The 12,305-nt window shown below is 42.4% G+C and overlaps 1 protein-coding gene across 6 annotated transcripts in view; it reads left to right on the plus strand.

Annotated features, from left to right (window-relative positions):
* The window catches only part of UBAP2 (ubiquitin associated protein 2), a 128,313-nt gene that overhangs the window by 33,976 nt on the left and 82,032 nt on the right, over nucleotides 1-12,305 (plus strand). For 2 of the 6 annotated variants that reach the window (XM_030817572.1, XM_003263414.2), the window contains exon 3: nucleotides 2,596-2,633. The exons of the other annotated variants lie outside the window; for them this stretch is intronic. The gene's annotated coding sequence lies outside the window, so the exon portion shown is untranslated. The remainder of the gene's footprint in view (nucleotides 1-2,595; nucleotides 2,634-12,305) is intronic. 6 annotated transcript variants of the gene reach the window in all.

The raw sequence follows: 12,305 nt of genomic DNA on the forward strand, positions 1-12,305 counted from the left end.
TTCTTTCTTTTTTTTTGAGATGGAGCCTTGCTCTGTCGCCCAGGCTGGAGTGCAGTGGCGCATTCTCAGCTCATTGCAACCTCTGCCTCCCGGGTCCAAGCGATTCTCCTGCCTCAGCCTCCGGAGTAGCTGGGATTGCAGGCACGTATCACCACGCCTGGCTAATTTTTATATTTTTGGTAGAGACAGGGTTTCGCCGTGTTGGCCAGGCTGGTTTCAAACTTCTGACCTCAGGTGATCCGCCCACCTTGGCCTCCCAAAGTGCTGGGATTACAGGCGTGAGTTACTACGCCCTGCCGGTAAGATGTTAATTACTCAATTTTAAATGTCCAGTGTTATGTTAGAGGTGTTCTGAGATAATCTATTCAGGTTGCATGATGAAAGAGAGTTTTTTATTTTTTATTTTTTTTATTTTTTGAGACGGAGTTTTGCTCTTGTTGTCCAGGCTGGAGTGCAATGCTGTGATGTCGGCTCACTGCAACTTCTGCCTCCACCTCACCTGGCTAATTTTTTGTATGTTTAGTAGAGACGGGGTTTCACCATGTTGGTCAGGCTGGTCTTGAATTCCTGACTTCAGGTGATCCACCCGGCTCCGCCTCCCAAAGTGCTGGGATTACAGGCGTGAGCCACTGCACCAGGTGGTGAGAATTCTTTTGAATCCGTATAAACCAGGATTTTTGTCCTAGGTCTAGCACTTACTAATTAGATGAGTTACTTAAATCTCCTTTAACCTCAATTTTTTTTTTTTTTTTTTTTTTTTGAGACGGAGTCTCGCTCTTTCACCCAGGCTGGAGTGCAGTGGCACAATCTTGGCTCACTGCAGGCTCCGCCCCCCGGGGTTCACGCCGTTCTCCTGCCTCAGCCTCCCGCGTAGCTGGGACTACAGGCGCCCACTACCTCGCCCGGCTAATTTTTTGTATTTTTAGTAGAGACGGGGTTTCACCGTGTTAGCCAGGATGGTCTTGATCTCCTGACCTCGTGATCCGCCCACCTCGGCCTCCCAAAGTGCTGGGATTACAGGCGTGAGCCACCGCACCCGGCAATTTTTTTTTTTTTTGGAGATGGAGTCTCACTCTGTTGCCCAGGCTGCAGTGCAGTGGCTTAATCTCGGCTCACTGCAACCTGTGCCTCCTGGGTTCAAGTGATTCTCCTGCCTCAGCCTCCAGAGTAGCTGGGACTACACTTGTACATCACCACACCTGGATAATTTTAGTATTTTTAGTAGAGAGGGGCTTCACTATGTTGGCCAGGTTAGTCAGTTTTGAATTCCTGACCTCAAGTGATCTGCCCACCTCAGCTTCCCAAACTGCCTGGATTATAGGTGTGAGCCACTGGGCCTGACAGTGAATCTCAATTTAAAAAAAACAACAGTACATTGTGTGACTTACAGAAAAGTTGCAATGGGAATATGAATAATTACTGAATACCCTTCTTTCAGATTCCCTAGATGTTAACATTTCTGTCACATCTACTTTATCCTGTTCTATTCCTTTCCCTACAGTTTATTCCCAGAAACGTTTGACAAGTAGTTGTGAATAAGGTTCTTCTTCACTGAATACCTCAGTGTTTTTTAAAAAACAAGGATCTTTTTACATAATTACAGTACAATTATAAAAAATCAGAACATCTACAGACTATACTTATATTTTTTCAATGGTCCTCATAATGCCTTTTTTTTTTTTTTTTTTTTTTTTTTTTTTTTTTTTTTTTTTTTTTTTTTTTTGAGAGACAGTTTCACTGTGATGCCCAGGCTGTAGTGCAGTGGTGCGATCTCAGCTCACTGCAACCTCCGCCTCCTGGGTTCAGGTGATTCTCCTGCCTCAGCCTCCCAAGTAGCTGGGATTATAGGCATGCGCCACCATGCCTGGCAAATTTTTATATTTTCAGTAGAAACGAGGTTTCGCCATGTTGGCCAGGCTGGTCTCGGACTCCTGACCTTAGGTGATCCGCCTGCCTTGACCTCCCAAAGTGCTGGGAATACATACAATCATGAGCCACTGGGCCCAGCTGTAATGTCCTTTTTAGCTAATTAGATTGTGGAATATACATTGTATTCAGATGTCAACTCTCTTGTGAATTTATGTGAACATTCCACAAAATTATGTGAACATTCCACAATTATGAAGTGATTATAAGAATATTTGAAAATTATGATATAAAATGTCTTAGAAAAGGTATGCTTCCTGATCAACTCAAAAAATATGTAAAATTAAAGCAAAACTGTTGAACATTAATGAGAACAGGCTTAGTAGACTGTTAATAATGTTTATCTTTGGTGGTGGGCATAAATAATCCTACTTTATTATTATTTCCGATTTTTTTCTGGGTGACAGCTCTAATTAAAAAAAATTTGGATTCATTTGAAAAATTTCACATTTTCCACTGTGAAAGCAGCTAAGTTCGTAATAAGCCATGTGAATGGATAAGAGATCCAGAGGAAGAGCTGTAGTGATGCTACTTTTCTTGGCAAGATATTTTTCAACTTGAGATGTGACCTAGTGTATGTCACTAATGTTTATTGCAGGGGAGGGTGCACTGACCTTGTTTAACTTAAGAATTACCAGTTGATCTTGATTTTTCCTCTTTTTTCCCAAGCTGTACCGACCTCTTGACACTTCCTAGAGCTCAGCCTGGTAACTTCCCTATTATACTCTTATGTTTGGTGCTTTGTTTATCAAATATTTATTGAATTGTTTATCAAAGAAAATTATTTTTTTTCTTGACTCAGGGTATTTTATAAAGGTAAAAAAAATACTTAAAGTTCTCATTAAAATTTATTTTCATAAATATGCTAGCACTAGTGTTACTATATTGTTATTGTTAAATGGCTATTATGTGTATTGGCTATGCTTTCAGAAGTAGTCTGTCTATCCCTTTTAGGAATAAAAAAGATATTACTGAAGAGAAATACAGAGTATTTGTGTCATATAATACTTAAGCTGAAAAAGCTAAGTCTGAATAAATCAGTCATTGGCATTTACCTTACATATGGCAATGAATAGTGACTTTATAGTTAGAAATGTATGGGTGAAACAGTATCAGAATGATAATGTAGAAACATGTATAAGCCCCAGACTGCCCCCTACAGCAAAATGCGATTATTAATAACTATTCTGCTTGAAATATTTGGTGAGATTCTTTCACCCATCAAGTTCTTGTTTGTTAATATTTTAATCGGGTTGGTAAGTGTTTCTTTGGTTTTGTAAATTGTGCACGTTTACAAAGCACTGGCTATTCTCAGGCAGTTTTCAAGTTTAAATGTTCTTGCCTTTTGAGTCATTTGTTCCTGGTTCCCCCACTCCGCCATTACTTTTACATACTTTTTCCACAAAGATTTCAGCCATACTCCCTGACTTTGGTTTATCTTCTACTCTGACATTTCGGCATAAAGTAGTTTCTGTCTGAAATGTCTTTAAACCAGGGATGTTCTTATAATAATACTTACTGTGCAGTGAGTGGATAGCCACAAGTAGTCCATAATTTTACTTTTTAAAAAAAATCTTTGTTGTAGCTCCTGTTTAACACATCTACCACCCCAAGCCGCCGCCTCCACTCCTTTTCTGTCTGCCAAAATCCCTCCCCACAATACTTTATTATGAAAATGGTCACACATGAAGAAAAGTTGAGAGTTGTACAGTCAATATCCATATGTTCTATTACCTTGTTGCTCTATTTGTTTTATCACATCTGTTTAGCCAGCCATTATTTTATCTAACTTTTTAATGCTTTTCAAAGTGAATTAAATGATTAGTGGTACTCTTAATCACTTCAGAATGGATATCATTGACTAGAGTGTATTATTTGTTTATTGTCTTTTTTTTTTTTTTTTTTTTTTTTAAGGCAGAGTTTCTGCCCTTGTTGCCCAGGCTGGAGTGCAGTGGCGCAATCTGGGCTCACTGCAACCTCCATCTCCCAGGTTCAAGTGATTTTCCCACCTCAGCCTCCTGAGTAGCTGGGATTACAGGCACCCGCCATCATGACCGGCTAATTTTTCTATTTTTAGTTGAGACGGGGTTTCACCGTGTTGGCCAGGATGGTCTCAAACTCCTGACCTCAGGTGATCTGCCTGCCTCGACCTCCCAAAGTGCTGGGATTACAGGCATGAGCCACTGTGCCTGTCTGGTTTTTTTTGTTTTTTTGTTTTTAATAGACAGGACTTCGGGCCGGGTGTGGTGGCTCATGCCTGTAATCCCAGCACTTTGGGAGGCCAAGGCAGGTAGATCACTTGAGGTCAGGAGTTTGAGACCAGCCTGGCTAACATGATGAAACCCCATTTCTACTAAAAATACAAAAAATTAGCCAGGCGTGCTGGTGGGCACCTGTAATCCCAGCTACTTGGGAGGCTGAGGCAGGAGAATCGCTTGAACCTGGGAGGCGGACGTTGCAGTGAGTGGAGATCATGCCATTGCACTCCAGCCTGGGCAACAGAGCGAGACTCTATTTCAAAAAAAAAAAGAAAAAAGAAATTGCCAGATGTAGGGGCATGGTGGCTCACACCTGTAATCCTAGCACTTTGGAAGGCTGAAGCGGGCGGGGAGATCGCTTGAGCCCAGGAATTTGAGACAAGCCTAGACAACACAGCGAAACCTTGTCTATACAAAAATCCCCCAGACGTGGTGGCCTGTGCCTGTAGTCCCAGCCACTCAGGAGGCTGAGATGGGAGGATTGCTTAAGCCCTGGGAGGTGGAGGTTGCAGTGAGCAGAGATTGCGCCAGTCCACTTCAGCCTAGGTGACAGAATGAGACCCCGTCTCAAAAAAAAAAAAAAAAAAAAAAAAAGAATTGCTAAACTGTTCTCCAAAGTGGTTGTACCATTTGCTTTTCTGCCAGCAGAGTTCCAGTTCTGCTGGCGTAAAATCCTCACCAACACTTGGTTGCCATGCCTAGTGTTTTGGATTGGCGTAAAGGTAGACAGTGAAATAAAATGGAGAGTCCAGAAATAAACTCACTTATATGTCGACAACCAATTTTTGAGAGTCAGAGGCAATGTAGAGGGGAAAGCATGGCCTTTTCAATAAATAGTAGGGGAACTATTGTATATCAATATGCAAATCACTCATAAAAACAAAAAAATGGGTCATAGACTGAAAACCCCAAGTTTAAAGTTTATACAAGAAAATACGGGAGAAAATCTCCATGCTATTGGTTTAGTCAGAGGTTTCCTAGATGTAGCAACAAAGGCATGATCCATAAAAGAACAAATGGATAAACTGGACTTTAGGAAAACTGAAAACTTACGGTTTCAAAAGATTGTTCAGAGAATGGAAAGACAAGCCACAGATCGGGAGAAAATCTTTGCATCTGATGAAGGACTTGTCACAAACTTTTGAAACAAAAATAAGGAAATAACACATTTAACAAAATGGACAAGAAGTGGAGCATGGTGGCTCATGCCTGTAATCCCAGCACTTTGGGAGGCTGAGGCAGGAGGATTACTTGCACCCAGGAGTTCAGGACCAGCATAGGCAACATAAACATAGGGAGACCTTGTCTCTACTAGAAATTAAAAAAAAAAAAAATTGGCGAACGGGATAGTAGGAATCTTTAGTCCCAGTTGCTTGGGAGGCTGAGGTTGGACAATTGCTTGATCCCAGGAGGTTGAGGCTTCAGTGAGCTATGATTATGCCACTGCACTCCAGCCTGAGTGACAGAGTAAGACCCCTGTCTCAAAAAAGGACAAAAGATTTGAATGAGATTTCACTCAGGAAGGTATATGTGTTGCAAATAAGTACGTGAAAAGATCCTTTACTTCATTAGGCTTAGGGAAATCCATATTAAAATCACAATAACATGCCAATACAAAACTTGTTAGAAAAGATATGTCATTTCCTGCTGGGCGCGGTGGCTCATGTGTGTAGTCCCAGCGCTTTGGGAGGCCAAGGTGGGCGGATTACCTGAGGTCAGGAGTTTGAGACCAGCCTGACCAAGATGGAGAAACTCAGTCTCTACTAAACATACAGAATTAGCCAAGCGTGGTGGCACATGCCTGTAATCCCAGCTACTTGGGAGGCAGAAGCAGGAGAATCTCTTCAACCCAGGAGGTGGAAGTTGCGATGCACAGAGATCCCACCATTGTACTCCAGCCTGCACAACAAGAGTGAAACTCTTGTCTCAAAAAAAAAAAAAAAAAAAAAAAAAAAAAAATATATATATATATATATATATATATATATAAAAGTCACTTATTTTTCATTTGTTACATGGAATATTTACATAGATTGTTCCCTGCTGGGCATGGCGGCTCACTCCAGTAGTCCCAGCAGAGGTGGGAGGATTGCTTGAGTCCAGGAGTTCGAGACCAGCCTGAGTAACATAGTGAGACCTGTCTCTACAAAAATTACAAACTACTTATACTGTATGGTAGGATAAGTGCTTGAATCTGTTGGCTTACCAATTAAAAAAACATTTTGAACTGGGACATGGTGGCTCACACCTGTAATCTCAACACTTTGGGAGGCTGAGGTGGGAGGATTGTTTGAGCTCGGGAGTTCAAGACCATCCTGGGCCAAGTAGCGAGACCCTGTCTCTATAAAAAATATTTTTTAAAAAATATATAAAAAAAAACCTTTTTGGCCAGGTGAGGTGGCTTGCGTCTGTAATCCCAGCACTTTGGGAGGCTGAGGCGGGTGGATCACCTGAGGCCAGGGTTCGAGACCAGCCTGGCCAACATTACAAAACCCCATCTCTACTAAAAATAGAAAAATTAGCTGGCCGTGGTGGTGCGCACCTGTAATCCCAGCTACTTGAAGGGTGAGGCACAAGAATCACTTGAACCCAGGAGGCAGAGGTTGCAGTGAGCCGAGATTGTGCCACTGTGCTCCAGCGTGGGCGACAGAGCAAGACTCTGTCTCAAAAAAAAAAAAACCACCAATTTTTTAGGGAAAAATTATTTTGGAATAATTTTAAGAGTTGTAAAAAAGTTGCAAAGAATGATAGAGATATTGATATATTCACCCAGCTATCCTAAATGTTAACTTTTTTTTTTTTTTTGAGACAGTCTCGCTGTGTCACCAGGCTGGAGTGCAGTGGCGCGACCTTGGCTCATTGCAACCTCTGCCTTCTGGGTTCAAGCCATTCTCCTGCCTCAGCCTCCCAAGTAGTTGGGACTACAGGCGCACACCACTGTGCTCAGCTAATTTTTGTTTTTTTAGTAGAGACGGGGTTTCACCATGTTGGCCAGGATGGTCTTGATTTCTTGACGTTGTGATCCGCCTGCCTCAGCCTCCCAAAGTGCTGGGTTTACAGGCAGGAGCCACTGCGCCTGGTCACCTTTTTACATAAAGGATTGCCTAACCTTTTCTGTAAAGTGTTAGATAGTAACTATCTTACACTTTGCAGTCCAGACACAATCTCTGTTGCATTTTTATTTTATTACATTTTTGAGACGGGGTCTCATGTTGGCCAGGCTGGTCTGGAACTCCTGACCTCAGGTGATCCGTCTGCCTCAGCCTCCCAAAGTGCTTACATTACAGGCCTGAGCTACTGCACCCAGCTGATGACAGGGTTTTTAACTTCTTTTGTGTTATGTCTTATTGCTTCCACACACCATCCTGGTTCAAAGGGAACCAGAAGGTGGTAGAATTAGATTATCCCAAAATTACTCATTTTCTGTGTCCCACTTTTTATTTTTTTTTGAGACGGAGTTTCGCTCTTGTTGCCCACGCTGCAGTGCAATGGCGCGATCTTAGCTCACCGCAGCCTTCGCCTCTTGGGTTCAAACAGTTTTCCTGTCTCAGCCTCCCAAGTAACTGGGATTACAGGCATGCGCCACCATGCCCAGCCCAGCTAATTTTGTGTTTGTATGTGTATTTTTGTTTTTTGAGACGAGTCTTGCTCTGTTGCCATGCTGGAGTGCAGTGGCGCGATTTTGATTCACTACAACCTTCGCCTTCCAGGTTCAAGTGATTCTCCTGCCTCAGCCTCTGGCCCTCTTTTTAAAAATAATTGTGTCACTAGGATGGTTCAGCATATGCAAATCAATGAACAGGATACATCTCGTTAAGAAAAACAAGGACAGGCCAGCGTGATGGCTTATTCCTGTAATTGCAGCACTTTGGGAGGCCGAGGCAGGCAGATCACGAGGTCAGGAGGTAGAGGCCATCTTGGCTAACAAGGTGAAATCCCGACTGTACTATAAATAAAAAAATTAGCCGGGCGTGGTGGTGGGTGCCTGTAGTCCCAGCTACTCGGGAGTCTGAGGCAGGAGAATGGTGTGAATCGGGGAGGCAGAGCTTGCAGTGAGCCAAGATCACTCCACTGCATTCCAGTCTGGGCCACAGAGCAAGACTCAGTCTCAAAAAAAAAAAAAAAAAAAAAAAAAAAAAAAAAAAAAAAAAAAAAAAACAAGGACAAAAAACATATGATCATTTTAATAAACGCTGAAAAATGTATGTGAAAAAATTCAACATCCCTTTGTGGTAAAGATTATCAACAACCTGAGTGTGGAAGGAACATAACTCAAAATAATAAAGGCTATTTTTTTTTTTTTTGAGACAGGGTCACCCAGGCTGGAATATGATGCGAACATGGCTCACTGTAGCCTTGACCCCCTAGGCTCAAGAGATCCTTTTGCCTCAGCCTCTCGGGTAGCTGGGACTACTGGTGTGCACTTCCATACCTTGCTAATGTTTTATTTTTTGTAGAGAGAGCGTCTCACCAAGTTACCCACAGGGCTGGTTTCAAACTCTTAGGCTCAAGGGATCTGCCTTCCTTAGCCTCCCAAAGTTTTGGGATTACAGTTGTGAGTCACTGCACCTGGCCTCACTTCAGCAGAGTACTAGAATTTCTAGCCAGAGCAAATAGGCAAGAGAAGGAAATAAAGGGGTCTAGATTGCAAAGGAAGAAGTCACGTTATATTCTTATTTATAGATGACATATTGTATTTAGAAAAACCTAAAAACTCCACCAAACAACTGTTAGAACTGAGAAATGAGTTCAGTGAAGTTGCAGTATACAAAATCAACAACAAAAATTAGCCTTTATATATATCAACAGCAAAACAGTTGTACTTTGTCTACATTGTTTAGGTACTCATTATATAGTATATTCTTCCCCTTTAGCCATTTAGTAAATAATATGTTTAGTAGTCACTGTCAATACTTAAGTCAGTTTCTGTAGTCGTTTTGATTGTCTGAACCCATTGGTTTTGTTGATTCCTCTGGAAAGGATTATGAGAACAATATTCCTTGTGTTTGGTGTTGTTCACAATTTATACCTTTTATACTTTAGTAGAACATCAGTTTTGTTGGCTCTAAGTGCTAGGCCCACATTTTCTTTACGTTATCTTTTTTTTTTTTTTTTTTTTTTGAGACAAGGTCTCACTTTGTCACCCAGACTGGAGCGCAGTGGCATGGTCACGCTCACTGCTCCCTTCTCCCTTGACCTCCTGGGCTCAGATAATCCTCCTACCTCAGCCTCTTGAGTAGCTGGGAGCACAGGTGCATGCCACCACACTGGTTAATTTTTGTATTTTTTTGTAAAGGGTTTTGTTGTGTTGCACAGGCTGGTCTCAAATGCCTGAGCTCAAGCAATCTGCCTGCAGCCTTCTGAAGTGCTGGAATTACAGATGTGAGCTGCTGTACCTGACTATCTTAAATATTAATTTTTTCTTACACAAAGCATTGCTCTTGACAAGTTTGTTGATATTCTAATTTCATTCTCTTCTAGGTCTCTTGACATTTCTGCCTAGTTGTCCAGTGGATGTTTGTTCTTTTAGAGTCCAGTTCTTCTTTTTTTTTTTTTTTTTCTTTTTGAGATGAGTCTCACCGTCTCCCAGGCTGGAGTGCAATGGTGCGATCTTGGCTCACTGCAACCTCTGGCCTCCCAGGTTCAAGCAATTCTCCTGCTTCGGCTTTCCGAGTAGCTGGGGTTACAGGTGTATGCCACCATGCCCGGCTAATTTTTTTGTATTTTTAGTAGAGATGGGGTTTCACTGTGGTGGCCAGGCTGGTCTTGAACTCCTGACCTCAAGTGATCTGCCCGCCTCAGCCTCCCAAAGTGCTGGGATTATAGGCATGAGCCACCACGCCCGGCCAGAGTCCATTTCTTAAACTAAAGAATGTCTTAGTGCGGACTGATTATTTAGGGATCGATATTCTCAAGTACAGTGTATTTTCATTGACATATTTATACATTTTTTTGGTTTGTTTTCCAGACATTTTTCTTTTTTTTTTTTTTTTTTTTTTTTTTTTTTTTTTTGAGACGGAGTCTCGCTCTGCCGCCCAGGCTGGAGTGCAATGGCGCGATCTCTGCTCACTGCAAGCTCCGCCTCCCGGGTTCCCGCCATTCTCCTGCCTCAGCCTCCCAAGTAGCTGGAACTACAGGCGCCCGCCACCACGCCCGGCTAATTTTTTTGTATTTTTAGTAGAGACGGGGTTTCACCCTGTTTAGCCAGGATGGTCTCGATCTCCTGACCTTGTGATCCGCCCGCCTCGGCCTCCCAAAGTGCTGGGATTACAGGCGTGAGCCACCGCGCCCGGCCCAGACATTTTTCTTAAATTTTAGTTTTAAGGGTCTATACTGTATTTTTATTCTTTGGAGGCTTATTGTCCATAGCTTTAAGTTGGGTTGTCTTTTGCCTATCTTCAGTGTTTGACACTTTGCTTTCTTTTCTCCCATTCCTGTTTATCTCTTCATTTCTCTTTCCTTTTATTTCCTTTTTACAGGAAAAAAATTTCCCGTTTTATTCTCTGTTATTCTTGAGGCATTAATTGTTAAGTTTTATATTCCTTGTAGTTTAGACTCCATTTTCATATGTGATAGGACTTTCTTTAAATAATTATTTCTTGAATTCTGTAATTTAAAGAAGAAATAGAAAAACTTAGAGATATATTATTCTTTTATCAGATTTTTTTTTTTTTTTTTGAGACAGGGTCTTGACCTGGCTTCCAGGCTGGAGTGCAATGGCACAATCTAGGCTCACTGCACCCTCTGCCTCCCAGGTTCAAGCAATTCTCGCACGTCAGCCTTCCAGGTAGCTGAGACTACAGGTATGCGCCACCATGCCTGGCTAATTTTTTTCTTTTTTTTTTTTTTGAGACACAGTTTCACTCTGCTGCCCAGGCTGGAGTACAGTGGCGCGATCTCAGCTCACTGCAACCTCCACCTCTCGGGTTCAAATGATTCTTGTGCCTCAACCTCCTGAGTAGCTGGGATTTCAGGCTCGTGCCACCATGCACTGCTAATTTTTGTATTTTTAGTGTAGATGGGGTTTCACCATGTTGGCCAGGCTGGTCTTGAACTCCTGACCTCAAGTGATCTGCCTGCCTCTGCTTCCCAAAGTGCTGGGATTACAGGCCTGAGCTACCATGCCCGGCTGTTGTTTTCAATGGGATTTAAGAAAAAGGTGATGCAAGAAGTGTCTGATTTTTAAATGTTTTATAGAGATGGGGGTCTCACTATGTTGCCCAGGCTTTTCTCCTCCTGACTCAGCTTCCCAAAGTGCTGGGATTACAGGCGTGAGTCACCGTGCCCAGCCTTAAAATTTACTTTTCTTTCTTTTTTTTTTTTTTTTTTTTGAGACAGAATCTCGCTCTTTTGCCCAGGCCAGAGTGCAGTGGCGCTATCTCGGCTCACTGCAAGCTCCGCCTCCCGGGTTCATGCCTCTCATAGCTGGGACTACAGGCGCCCACCACCGCACCCAGCTAATTTTTTGTATTTTTTTAGTAGAGACGGAGTTTCATCGTGTTAGCCAGGATGGTCTCGATCTCCTGACCTCGTGATCCGCCTGCCTTGGCCTCCCAAAGTGCTGGGATTACAGACGTGAGCCACCGCGCCCGGCCTTTTTTTTTTTTCCTTTTTTTTGTGACCAGGTTGTTCTGTCACACAGGCTGGAGTGCAATGGCGCCATCTTGGCTCACTGCAACCTTGACCTCCTCAGGCTAAGGTGATCCTCCCACCTTGGCCTCTGGGGTAGCTGGGACTACAGCACTTACCACCACACTTGGCTAGTTTTTCTGTTTTTTTTGTAGAAATGAGGTTTTGCAGTCTTAATAGTGAGCTAAGAAATAAAAATGACACCAAATATAGGCCATTTTAAGTAATTAAAAAGTTTTAAAAGCTTTTTTAAAAAGTTCATTATGCCCATTTTGGGAAAGATTTTGAGGAGGCAGGTTCTCTTATTTACTGCTCATTGAGTATATATCTTTACAGTCTTTGTGCAGAGCATTTTTGTGGAGATGGTTTTAAACTCCTTTTAACACTGGTAGACATTTCTTTGACCCTATAGTTTTACTTCTTTGTATTCATTATTAGAAAGCTATATTTGGGGCTGGGCGCAGTGGCTCATACCTGTAATTCCAGCACTTT

Source organism: Nomascus leucogenys, chromosome 8 (genome assembly GCF_006542625.1).
Source record: "Nomascus leucogenys isolate Asia chromosome 8, Asia_NLE_v1, whole genome shotgun sequence".
In the NCBI taxonomy this organism is placed as follows: Eukaryota; Metazoa; Chordata; class Mammalia; order Primates; family Hylobatidae; genus Nomascus; species Nomascus leucogenys.